The sequence below is a fragment of the Dreissena polymorpha genome, chromosome 1 (assembly GCF_020536995.1).
Source record: "Dreissena polymorpha isolate Duluth1 chromosome 1, UMN_Dpol_1.0, whole genome shotgun sequence".
NCBI classification, from domain to species: Eukaryota; Metazoa; Mollusca; class Bivalvia; order Myida; family Dreissenidae; genus Dreissena; species Dreissena polymorpha.
The window spans coordinates 54,940,766-54,955,284 of NC_068355.1; the positions used below are offsets into that span (position 1 = coordinate 54,940,766).

The window sequence follows — 14,519 nt, forward strand, 5'->3', positions numbered from 1 at the left end:
TGTGTATTTACTTATTAATATTATTTACATGTTTTGCCTGCATATAATGTACTATCTATATTTTTTTCTTTTCAGGGAGGAGATGAAAGTATCTGAAAGCAGACTTAAAGTGATATCTTGATATAAAATGAACAGTTTACAGAAATAGAAAATGTTAAAAAGTGTTACGGAGTAATGTTCTTGTAACTCTTTTTTTTAATGGACCAGCCTTGACAAACTACATACCCGGTAACTGTTCTGTGGAATTACATAATCGTTCAAGTTTTGCAGTGAAAGAAAAAAATCTAAGTAAAGATTGAATAAAAATATAAAAATATCATCAAACATTTTGACAAATCAAACAACATTTCATGTTTATTACTTGGTGCAGTGGTAATAAGATCTTGCAGCCCCCTTTTATGACTGAGGCTGTTGAGTATTTTCATTAAGCATCTTTAAGTATTTTCAGATATTCAGGTTTCATTTGATTTATTCATGTATTACCGGTAGTACAATTTAATATGTTTTTTTTGGTATAGTAAACCCCAAATTAAAGACATTTGTATGATAACTTGTTAAGTGTTAATTGATTCTTTTATATGTTTGTATAGCAAGATTTGCAAATTCAAAAATTGACAAGTTAAACTTACTTTGTGAATACTGCTGTACTTTTATATGAAGTTGATACTGAATTACTATTGTATTTAACATGTGAAATTTGTATGCTTACTGTTATGTAATGAAATAATTTATGTAGTGTTTATTCTGATATATTAAAGAAACCCATGTGAGCATGTTATTGTAAACTAAAGAAACTTAAATTAAAAGACCACAAACAAGCATCATTGGGTTTATTATTATTATTTTATCCTCCGCCATAGGAGGAGGGATATAGAATTGGCGTTGTCTGTCCATCTGTATGTCAGAAACTTTTGGATGAGGAGAATTGTAGTGCACAAGAACCATAACCCTACACTTTCTTAAATCAGAGTTATTGCCCTTTGTTGTTTGTTTATGATGTAACTTTTTCAGGACTCTACATGTTGTTTCTCAAATACTATAGAAGATTTCTACATGAAACTCCATGTTTTGTGAGGATTCTACCATACATCAATGAATTTGCACCCATCCATATACACAATTTTAATTGCGGGTGATACAAATTCAAAAACAATTCTTTTTTTGTTATGAAACCACTGTTTTATTAACATGCATAATCAGATTGCATATGTATCTCATCAATAACAGTAATAACAAAGAAGCAAAAAACACGAATACATGTTTACACTTATGTTAATACATACACTTTGTTTTGATTATGCAAAAATAAATATAAAATGGTTTGTTTATATAGTTCTTTGAGATAAAAAGCTTTCAATTAACACCAGAGTCCCTGTCTGTCTGTCACTGCGGTTGTAATATTTGACTGGCTGCATAACGACACCTTCCGTGATGTTTGATGGTGTTCATGTACCTCTTACAAAGCTTCGAACCTTATATCCAGTAACAAATCGTTCGACTTATCATTGTCAAGTCTGAAAACAACAAAAGAATAGCACATTTTAACTGGAGTGCTTTTTACTTTTTTGTCGTTTATTTATACAAAAATTGTGTACAAATATCAAAGCAAAAATATTTTTTATGATATTTAAAAATGTACAATACCGGGTAAGTGAATATGAAGTAAATATTATATTTTAACATAAAATATGTTTATTAAAAAAGAAAATAGATAAAAATTCAACAGGTTGGTATATTTATATCTATGTTCAGTCAGGGACATTTACAACATATGTCCCTGGTTCAGTTCAAAATAAATTATTTTGAACACTGCACCCCTCCCACTACTGTACCACTAAAAAATCTAATTCGGCTGAAAACCCATCGAAAGACAATTACTTGAGTGCATATACACCAAATTCAATATAATTTAGGTAACATATCCTTCATTATCTGACAAAATGATACATACTGTATTCACCGAAGTTGATTATTTTCGTTATTGCGCAAAAAGAATAAATGTTTACGTTTAACCGGAAGTCACCAGTTGGTTATGCCGAAATGAATTATGGGTTACTGGAATATAGCGAATGCAAAGTGATGTGTGTGTGCACTATATATCATCCTATTTATGTTATAGACAAGTTAATTGTTATTGTTTACATTCGGCTTGTTTGTGCATGCGCTGTCACTGTTTGTCAAAAGCGCTGGTTACTGATACGTAAAATATATGCAATGAGTCATTTTTTTTCATAAGAAAATAAGTCAGAACTTCTATAATGAATTCTAAAACACAATACATTAATCAAGAACTATATCACACCACACCAACATCAGCTTTGGAATAAATTGTATTGTTATTTGTTGTAATAATTAGCGTAAATGATCAACACCATTAAATTGTTATTTGATTTGGAAGCCATAATGCGATATCTACAACCTGTCAAATGTTTTGTGACAGAAATAAAGTATTTTATTGAACAACAAATAAATTTTGTGAATTAATATTGGAAAAGTTTATTTTCAATGAACCGCCATTTTGATGAGTGTTAGAAATATGCAAAAACTTGTTTAGTGTTTTGTTCCTTCTATATTATATAATGTATTAATTTAGACAAAGAAAGTGATAAAAAACACACACGACTGCATGCATTTTTCAAGGTTCAAGATACAAGTGAAAGCATCATTAAGCTTGCTTAATTACTGGACAAACACCTTCCAACCTGTTGGGGGGGGGGGCACATTGGGTCACTAATGTTTATGACACTCATATTGATAGTTTGACAGTAAGTATCTGTCAATCAAATTATACGCCAGATTACATGTGTCGACGCGTATCATTATGAACACATGCAAATTATTTTTAAAAAAGACACACTAATGTTTATGACACTTGTGTTGATAATACGTATATGTCAATCAAAAGGCAAATTAAACGGCAGATTACATGTGCCAACGCATATGAACACATGCACATTAAAGTAGACACACTTTCCATTTGTGCATTTGTGCATTAAAATTTTTGTGTACATTCATGTTGGACATGTTGATTTCATAACTTCACATGCTTAATTAGCTAAAACAGAAATACAATGTTATGTTTTATATAAAAGCTATATAAAAGGTAATTGAGTTTCAGTGTGTTTTGAGGATTAAAATAATTGTGGAAATATCAGTAATTTTCAACACAATCTTTCTATATAGATCAGCGTTTTGCCAACCACCTTTTGCCAACCAGTGGGCAGAGTCTGCATATAGCAGGTGTGCGTGAGTCGTGGTGACGTCACTCATTAACTCGTCTCCAAAAATAACGAAATATCCATTTTAGACGTTCTGAAAGCATAAAAAATATGATGAAAATGGTATATCATGATATTAAATTAATATAAAATAGAATGTGCAATGTAATATTATAAAATATGAGAATACCTTGATTTTTGTTATTAAGCGAGAGCTTTTTCCGCCATTTTGTGCATACGATGAACTTTTGTGATCACGTGATTCCCCGCAGTGAAGATGCAACTTGATGAATTTTACATGGCACACTCATTTTTGGGTCACTAGGTCAAAGGTCAATGTCACTGGGACCTCTAAAAAAAATTCGGACAAGCTTTCATTTATTCTAAACAGCACCTGCAGCCAAGCCTTGGCACCTGTAATGCGGTGCTTTTGTTTATATGTTATTTTAGCGACTATAAAGCATTTTTGTCATTGTCTATAGTAAACCTATAGTTATTTGTGAACTCGTGTTCAACATTCTATAAATTGAGAACTGTGAATATAAACATATTTTACCTGATACTATTGAATTGTTACCACTCGTGATACAATTAGGAAGGTAGATATTGAGAATAAGGACAACTGTTTACGCAGTGTTTTTTTCACCATTTTGGGAATGGCCCGTCTGTAGATCTGCCGTGGAATCATACGGAATTCTATGGAAATCGTTAGATGGAATTCCGTGGAGTATTGGCACTAACTTTCCATCCGATTCCATGCAATCAATGGAAAAGTGAAAAAACAAACAGAAGGGGGACTTGATATGGGATGGAATTCCATAAAATGCCGTGGAATTCCATAGAATTCCGTGGCATTCCATCTAATGCCGTGGAATTCCATAGAATGCCGTGGAATTCCATAGAATGCCGTGGAATTCCATAGAATGCCGTGGAATTCCATGGAACGCGGTGGAATTCCATGGAACGCCGTGGAATTCCATGGAATGCCGTGAAATTCCATAGAATGCCGTGGAATTCCATAGAATGCCGTGGAATTCCGTGAAAAGCTATGGAATTTAATAAAAAGCTGGAATAAAATAGAAAAAAAACAGATTATAGATCAAAGGCATTTTATTGATTTTGAAAAACAAATGTGAATGTAACTAAAGGTTTCATCATAGAAGTTAAGCAAGAACAAGATCTGGCATCAATCATTAACCACACACATGCAGTCACAGTACATATTCAAAAATGAGTGGTTTTACATTTTCATAAAGTACCAACTCTCTTAACCACAGGCATGCATGCACACATTCAAAATCACATCCATAAACATGCACGCATATACAGGTGAGAACAGAAAAACTTATAAAAGGCACAATATAAAACATAGAAGTAGAATTTTACATTTCTCTTATGACAAGTATACTTCCTTTCTCACATATGTTCATAAACACACACAATAACATGCACACACACATCACACACAATTGTTCTAGAGTTTTTTCTCATAAATTTTAACATTCAACAACTGTTCCTTATTAATTCTAGGACACTTTCAGTATGATAACAGAAGTTCAGTTCTAGTTGATGTGTTCCAGTACAATTCTAGAAAAGTTCCGAAGGTTAACTTCAAATATTTAAGTCTGAAACCAACTTTCTAGAAAACAAATTCCCATGCAGACAGCCAGTATTCAAGTACTGAGCATAGTTAATAATAATACATAACAAATTAACAACTGTTGTAAATTTGTTATTTATTATACTATGCTCAGTACTGTTGTACACGGACTTAATTCAATTATCCAAGTTTCAAATTCCTAAATTAAAAAAAACAACAAATAAATTAAGACAAAAAACAAACACAAAATACAATTCACAAAATAAATAACTGGTCTTTTTTTTACAAGAAGTAACCAAAATAAAACATGTCACCAGCCACAGACTGCCAGGCTTAACACAGAGGCTAAAAATGTTTGTCCAAGTCTTCCACTGCCATTTTCCTTTTCTTCTGAGAATATTGAACACCAGTCACTGCCTCCGGGTCCTTTTTGGTATGAGGTACATTGTATACTGCTCACATGTGCTCTACAGAATAAAAAATCATAAAAATGTCTAAAGCAAAGAGTTATTTACATTCAAACTATAACAAGAGATTGCAAAGCAATATGGTCCCCTACCTGTTAAACTTCACTATTTTAAGTTTGTTAAATATATTTGTTGCCATAGCAACCAGAATTCTTGCATTATAAACAACATGAAATGACGTGCAAAATGTCCTTATTGTCATCTGTTCATGTTTCAAGTTTCATGAAAAAATACTTAGAACTTTTAAAGTTATCCCAGGATCCAGAAAAGTGAAAATGACTTAGACTAATATATTGAATTCCAAAAAGACAAAATACTTTCAGGTGGTTAACATTAAATAACTTATCTAGCCCAGGGCATGACAATATTTACCATGAATTTGTGGCCCTGTAAGTCCTCTAGGTAAATGCGCTTAAAGAGCCGCTTTGCTGTTGGATTATTTCCCTGCCAAACTCTGCAGTATCTTCCATCAACTGGTCAATGGTAATTAAAGCACATAATGAAAATGTATAGGGAACGTAATTCATGAATTGTTTTAAATATTAAGTTGTTAAATGGTCTTTAGAAAGAGAACTAAAAACGAAGTGAATACATCGCAAAGCACTAAGCATAACTTAATTTGTTGGTATGATTAGTACAAATTTATTATTGCTATAATTAGAATGATGTGTAATTCTATTGGTATGAAAATGCACACTCAGATACCTAAAAACCAATTCCATTGGTTTAATTTTCTATTTACAAGCAAAACCGTTGAATTGATATCCCCCACCAACATGCTTCTGGACACATAAGTATTATATTTGACACTCAAACAAGCATTTTTTAAAGATACAAAGGGCCATAACCCCGTTTTTAACAGATGGTGTACAATTCCATTTGGCGTGCATCATCCTCTTATCCATATATATACTCGAACCAGGTTTCAATGAAATCCGCCAAAGCACTTCCAGGATATGGCCTTGGACTCACAAAAAGCATTTTTTCAAGATACAAAGGGCCATAACTCTGTTATTAACTAATGGTGTACAATGCCATTTGGCATGCATCATCCTCTTATCCATATACATACTCATACCAAGTTTCAGTGAAATCTGCCAAAGCACTTCCAAGATATGACTACGGACGGATGGAAAGACGGACAGACGGAAGGATGGAAGGACGAACAGACAACGCCAAAATAATATCCCTCCGCCCATGGCGGGGGATAATAATAAACATTAACACCATTAATGAGCATTGAGTGCTTAACATGCACAGTAAAAAACTTCCTTAGCCTGCAGTTCCATAACCTTGCATTATAAAATTCCGATACTACATTCAATGTTATTAATTTCTCCACATAGGTCTTATTTCTTCCTTTTTCAACCTGCAAACTCCACTAAGTGAAAATTTGGGTGACAGCTGCTTTTAAACTAATATTTGCCATACTAAAACCTCAAATATCACATAAAAAGGTCTACAATAATGTCATAAGAAGATTAAATTTAAAGGAATATTTAGAAATAATAAAAATCACAAACCTTCAGTTGTTGTTCTATTCCTAGACAGACTGCTCAAACACTGTATGCATCACTCTTTAGCAATATTTCATGTCACTTTCCAAATGATATAAATACATAAGTATTTTAAGAAAGTGTTTTTAATGGAAAAACTAATGAACTCTTCTGTTTGTTAAATGTCTTTAACTTTATTTTAACAAGTTAAACCAGTACATTGTCCACCATGTTTCATGTTTCAATCTAACAGGTAAACTTTCTGTATTTGAATTCAGCCAATTAGAAAAGGCTGTTATATCTTATAACCAATAGATTTGCAGCAAACATTCCCAACATCTGATGTACAACACATGCTTGGCTTATCAGATAGATTGTTATTTGACAACCTGGACTGGCTGAGTTTGATATTGAGAAAAAACAGTGTGTATACCACTTGGACAGGGTTAAGGAATTTAAACTTGTAGAAATTGCTTTGAAAGTAACAACTACTCCTACTTCTGCAGAACTTCTACTTTAATTACTACAGCATCAACAACACCACCACCAACAACAACAGCAACAATAACAGCAGCAACAACAACAGCAGCAACAGCAGCAGCAACAACTGCTACTACAGCAACAACTGCTACTACTGCTACTTCTATTGCTACTACTATTGCTACAGAAACTGTTAATGCTACTACTTCTACTACTACTACTACCACCACAACCTCTACTGATATAAAAAACACTACTGCTACTACATCAATTACTACAACAACAACACCTACTACAACAACAACAACTACTACTACTAATACAGCTACTACATCTACAACTACTACTACTACTGCTGCTGCTGCTGTCGCTTCTATGAAGTCTATTTGGCTATTTGTAAGTGTAAGGTGTTCTATATGTGTTCTTATTCCCCATAAGAAATTTTGTAGAAATTACTGGTTCTTAAAGTGTTCTAGATGTGTTCTAGAACTACATTTTAAAACATTTTTAGAAATTTTTGATCATATTTTGTCCTTGAAATGTTCTAAAAAGGTTCTTGAAATTATTGGAACAGTTTCAGTCCAAAGCCATTTTCCACAAATGTTCTGGATTTATTCTAAAAAAACTGTTTTGGAACAATTCCAGAACATACGTTTTAGAACACAAATATGGAACAGTTCCAGAACTGTTCCAATTTCTAAAACAAATTTATAATTATCTTTATTGCATTTTCTTTTAAATACAAAATACATGATGCAAATAAATTCATACATGTATTAAACTACAAATACATTTCAGACAACCAGCGAAAATTTTCTAAGTTATTTTCCATTGATTTCCATCCAAGAAAATGTATAAGTTATTTTCCATAACGATTTCCGTTGAAAAAAATGGCTAAGTCCAACTTTCCATGGTGTTTTCCATACATTCCGTGGAAATGCATGGAATTTTAGTCAAGATTCCGTGGAATTCTATAACAGCTTCAGATGGAAAATTGGCAAGTGGATGGAATTCCATCAAATTCCATGGATTTCCATCGATTTCCGTAGAATTCCATAATATTTTCTATGGAATTCCATAGAAAAGTGCTGATGACTATGGCAGATCTACAGACGGGAGGGCCAGGCCCCTTTGAATTGGGGAAATTTGCGGCGTTTTGACTAAAATTGGGAAATTGGTGTTGTTGTTTTGCAAAATATGCTTCAAAATTGAGAACAAAAGAGTGTCCAGTATTATATTTACTATGGTTGAACTTGGATGGGAGATAACAAAATATTGAGATCTAAATTATTTTTTTTTGCAAACCTTCCATTAGGAATTTTTAGCTTCCATTTAGGAAAAATATATACTTATTTCCATTGGAAATGGGTCTGCTTACCGGACCCGAATGTGAATGACAAAAAAACAACAACACTGTTACAATTATATAAAAAATATGTTCAGTGAATAGAATTTTTAAGTTCAGATGGCCTAATGCCTATTGCAACAGAGAACTCCTTTGGTGTGACATAATGATATACTTTGTCCCCCAAGCAAGTAGTGAATTATATGTGTGAAATAATAATATACTAATGTGAAAATACTGAGCTCAAGCTGGGGATAGAACCCACAACCTCCAGAGTGGTAGTCAGACAATTAAACCACGTCGCTAAACAGCTAGCCCAACAGCAAGGCTGTTGGAAGTGACTTTATTTTCACTACAATATTACGTCACCCAAGCAAGTAGAGAATGATTTTGTTTATATTAAGAACCAGAATGCCCATGATGACATCTCATCAATTTAATTGGTGTATTTTGTTTCACTATCAATAGAGCCATGAAAACACCTCAGTAGCTGATAAATGTAATATTTAAAGAGCTCTTGAATAGCCAAGGAACACACAAAACACAAATATTTTCATTGAGCTTCATTTTTTGCATTCTAATAAAACACAATTTTACACTTGTGATTGAGACTTCTACATCCTGTATCCATGATTTCCCTTGTCAAGCAGACATAGCAACACATTTTATTGAGATCATTTTTATTTGAGTTCAGTTTTATACTAAATTATAATTAAACTTTAATAAAACAGTGAAATTATATTGGGTAGCAATTGGGTAGCAATGTTGGTAAGTTGATTTCAATTAGATTTTTTTCACACTTGATTTGAGAATCTGATAGGTTGTTTTGTGGCTGAAGAAGTTTTAACGCATTATTAGTATGTATTCACAGAGTTGTGTTTACCTTTTGGGAAATAATTAATGAGCTAATTATTTTTTTCTGTTTCAAATACACAGTTGATGTACAGTGGGCACATTGGCAACCAAGGAGCTCAAGCATTTCAGGCAAGAGAAATAGAACTTGAGCCAGTCACTGTACATTCATGGAACTCCATCCAGTCTATGCGGACGAGACTGTTGTTGGAACAGTAATATAGTGATCAGCAAAACTGTTACTCATGCCGAACACTTGACACTATACTGGCCCCCTCCTGTTTGGGTGGAAGTGGCAGTGGTTGGGATAGTTATCTAGTAAGCAGCAGAAAACTCGAGTCAGACACTGGACATGTACTGACATCAAAACTGTCTAGGTGGAAGTGACTGTGGTTGGAATAGTTGTCTAGTAGGCTACATAAATATAATTCTAGCTAGACACTGGACTTACCTCCCTCTTGTTGTGATAAAAGTGATTGTGGTTGAAACAGTTGTTTAATGAGCAGTGGAACTGTAACTCAATCCAAACACTTGACCCTATACTGAACAACCTTCTGATAAAGTGGAAGTAACAGTGCCTGGAATAGTTGTTAAGTCAAGAATTACAAGGCGCAAGGTCGCAAAGTCAGGTAAGATTACATTGATATCAATACCAGTCACAGCCTCAGTGGCATGCAGCCCAATCAAACTGAAGTGAAAGTTCTTAGATATATGCTATTTTGTTCAGTCATTGTGTGCTGTCAAATGTGTGTTGCCTGTCATTTTAAGTACCATTTTTTGACATCTTCCTTGTAACAACATAAAAGAAGTTAAATAAACTGGACAAGGGTTTTCAGTTCTAACCCAATTAAGAAGAAATCCATATTTTATACTGTGTGCTCAAAATTTGTGTTTAACATTGTAATTTATAAATTGCAAATTGTTCTCAGCAATTATCAAATAATTATCAAGAGTGATATTTATCACCTGATTTACTCTGTCAAATTATTTTCATAAATTTACCACCAACATTAAAGCATGTTTATGATATGTTCATGTCTTTAGTTCATGTCTAAAAGTATATAATATGCCGTATGCATTTCAGTTTTATAAGGATATTAAGAACTCCATAAATTCCATGAAGTGAATGGAAAATCTCAATTTAACTTATAATTCCTGGACAAACAGAGATGTTTTGTACATTTATTATTTTGAGTGATCTCCCTTGGAATGGCTGTACTCGTATATCTCACTTCCAGCGGTAAAAGCTTGGTAAAATGTTTTAATTTTGAGTGGTCTCCCTTGGACTTGCGTTGCTTATATATCTCACTATACATTTCCAATGGTAAAAATTGTAACCAATCCCTGAATGATGTGAATATGCCATGAGGTTGGATTAATCTATATCCCGATCAGACTAGAATATGAAATATACCAATAGTCTGGTATACAAAATAGTAACATAGGCTTCAACTCAAATTCCTCATGCGTAATACTAGTATGCTTACTTTGTTTAAACGTATTATAATTTGTGTATTATACAGAGAAACATTTGTTTGTTCTCCCTTTCTTCTGTTTGATTCACATTCTGAAGAAGTATTTGAACTTACATGTAAGTGAACAAAATTTGAAACAAATAATAACACATTCTGTCGCAGAGTAGTATTTTTTATACCATCTTGCTATACTGTTTTTCCGTAATATATTTTTACATGAATTTAGCATTATTTATATTCAATCATATTTCAATGTTTCTTGTGGGCTTTTATGGTAGTGCTATTCATTTAAATATTATATAAAATGCCTATGTGTAAGCAGTGATACATGTATAGTAAAATAAAACACCCTGATGTGTGTGATGTTACACTACGCGTCCCGCAATTTTTGCCTAAATCACCGACACTCGGTGGTCATTATTTATTTTGGGTGAAAAATCATCGCGATCTCGCGCGTTTCATCACGCTAGGTCGAGCATGATCACCGTGTATGCTATAAATATCATCTCTGCGGTGATTCACCGCGATTCACCCCGTTCATGGTCAACGCAGTGAAGAACGATTTTCCTACGTTACATGTAGATGTCTAATCTTCACAAAGATTATAGCAATATGGGATTATTAGAATTGTTGGCAGATATAAGAGAGTAGCCTTTTTAAAATTTCATCATGTATTTCACACCCATGTCCCTGACAGGTTATTTTTTACTTTTTAAATGCTGCGTATAAAACAAAACTAGTGTTCGCACCTAGCTGTATGATACCGCAACTGGAGGAGTGATAATTGCGTTATTGATTATGCAATTAACAGTTTGAAGCCATGGAGAACTCATAACTCATAACTGATTGTATTGTCATAGTCGTATTTTCCCAGTACATACGTTTCAACTGTCTCAATCACATTCATACAACTTCTTCCGTCTTTATCCATTGCTCGATAATCCCGCATATGCCCGATTTCCATTTTAAAAGCGAATTCTGGTTACTATTGACGATAAGAGTCCTAAAGAATGTCGTACACGCTGTTTTGTAACCGTTGCGCTGTTTCAGTTCCTTTATAATTGAAACAATTATTGTATTGTATACTGACTACATGTACACACTTAAGTGTCATGTACAGTTCATAATCTTCTTCAACGACCAATAAACAACTTAATTTATATTTAGATTAAATGCAACATGTACACATCATTTTCTGGGAATCAAGAAAGCGAGTTTATTTTGTGAAAATAAACCAATATCTGTTTATTGAATTTGTCAAACTTTTATATATATATATTAGCAATTCTTATAAAAATAAATATCGTTATTTTAAATGTTTTAAGCAATTTAAGTCTTTTTCTGAGAGCATATATGGGAATTAACTGTGTGAGCTACTTCAAAATGTTTACAGCTATACAGTCATTGTTTTGACAGACAACGCGTGCTTATCTTAAGTTTGTTTCTGGTAATACACCGGATATTGGATGTTTGGGGCTTGATTGGATAATAAAACAAAGATGCAGTCGGCGGTTTTCAGTAGAACTTATGTACAAACCAACTTAATCAACAGTGCACATGCTTATCTAACATTTAAGGATCATCAACACGGGTACAAGCAAATTGCATGGACCATAATACACAGTCCTATGGTTACATTTAGTAAAACACGTGGTCAGAAACTAACAAGTTTGAGTAATAAAGCAAAGAGATTATGATCTGAAAAATTGCATGGGGTCCGAAATGAAACAGAATGCCATCAAATCAAACGATTCACTGCCTAATTTTAAGTGTAACAAACTATGTTTGAAATATTTAAAATAACGATAATTGCGAATGATCACAGCTTCCATTTTCAAAAGTATAGGCTGTTCAACATTGCTCGAGAAATTATAAAGACAAACGTTTAGTAATGTTCCATTAAATGAATTTTACACGCTTCTATTTTATTAAATAGATCTAGCAGCCCAATGGCGATTGGAGAAGCGTACATCACCTGAAGCAATGTGTAAATTTAAATTTAGATGCACATGTAAGTCATTTTATGAAAATCAGGACGAAGTGAAAGTATTAATTTTACAAATAAACCAACATTTGATTTTATTCAAATGGTCGACATTATTTATATTCGTGTCGTCTGTGTATTTGAGCAACTCTTAAGCAAATAGATATGGTTTATTTCGACGTTTAAAGCAAGTCTCGTTTCCGATATTAAACTATAAAAATTTCTTCGGTATGGTTACTGACCTACACAATCATTGACAGATGACATCCGATGGTAATTGTATGAAGTATGCAGAGAAGCTGACGAAATGTTAAAACAATCGCGTAGAAGTAAAAATATCAGGTTATTATCTGTACCTGTTTCTTTCGGAGTGAATACTCGTTGTGGCTGCGGAGAAACTTGAGAACAAAAGAATCTGTAGCCGCGAACTTTGTTGGTTTTGCGTGAGCCGTACTGTACAATTGTTATTTCAACAAATAAAGATATTGTTTGTAAATCAGGATTCGACATTCAGCAAGTACGCTGTTTACTTTCATATTGGAATACATTTTCGCGATCTAATGTGATCGTCAATAGTGATGACATTAGTTAATAAGTTGAAATTTAAATCTAGTAGTCACCGCGAATCAAGGTGATTTGCGGTGTTTTCGCAATGATTCTACAGCTGATTTTTATCGCCAGATGGTCGCAGTGAAATCACGGTGGAATCACTGTGAATCAACCACAGAGTGGATTCACCGCAATTTGCGGCGAATCACTGTGATTTGCCACGCTGGCCCAAACGCTGTGGTCGGTGATTTAGGCAAAAATCGCGGGGCGCGTAGTGTAATTGAAACTAAAGGTAGACTTCAATATTACTCTAAGAGGGATTGGCAGGAATGTTAAATACTGAGAAACATGCTGATGATCATTCAGTCATTGTGTAACCCCTCGAAAGTGATCTAAATGTACGTAAGTTGAAGAGGGGTGTTAACAAAAAATGAAATTATTTTCATTGCAAAACGGTTGTGCAGTTGCAACAGTTTTGCCCTGAAAATGAATACAAACATTATAGTGTAATGGTACCAGTACCTAGCATGTCAGACTGTGACCATTGTACCAGTACATACAGACTGAGACAATGCTTTTGTAACCCATTGGGAAAAGAACTGGTACCAGCCCAATTTGGAAAATTGTGCAAGAAAAACCCAGAATTTGGGAAAATTTTTGTATTTGATTTATTTGCTCCCAAATATTTTAAAATTGATAATTAAATGTTGTTAAGTTGTCAATATTATATTAACTTAGGTTCAAGCCATAACGCTGCATAAGAAAACTAGTTAAAAGTTGCAGTTGAATTGTTATTTAAGTTTTCTTCAATTGGGATATTTTTTGACAGCAATTGGGAAATTTGTAGTTTTCTTCTTACTGGAAAAATGCCATTGTTCGGTACTTTATAATAAAAAAAAATTGCTGCAATGGTACCAGTAATGTAGTATGTCAGGTTGTGAAAATAGTATTGGTATGTCTTATGTTAGACTGTGACAATAATACCTGTGCATAGCAGGTAAGACTGTGAAAATGGTACCAGTAAGTAGCAGTTCAGACTTTGACAATGGTACC

The 14,519-nt window shown here is 33.4% G+C and overlaps 1 long non-coding RNA gene across 1 annotated transcript; it reads right to left on the reverse strand.

Moving 5' to 3' along the window:
* Positions 1-4,441: 4,441 nt before the first annotated feature.
* On the reverse strand, positions 4,442-7,102 carry LOC127881567 (uncharacterized). Its single transcript, XR_008050150.1, has 3 exons — positions 6,809-7,102; positions 5,658-5,758; positions 4,442-5,285 (listed from the first exon to the last, which is right to left on the reverse strand). It is a non-coding gene; the product is annotated as an uncharacterized LOC127881567 (long non-coding RNA).
* Between the last annotated feature and the right edge of the window lie 7,417 nt (positions 7,103-14,519).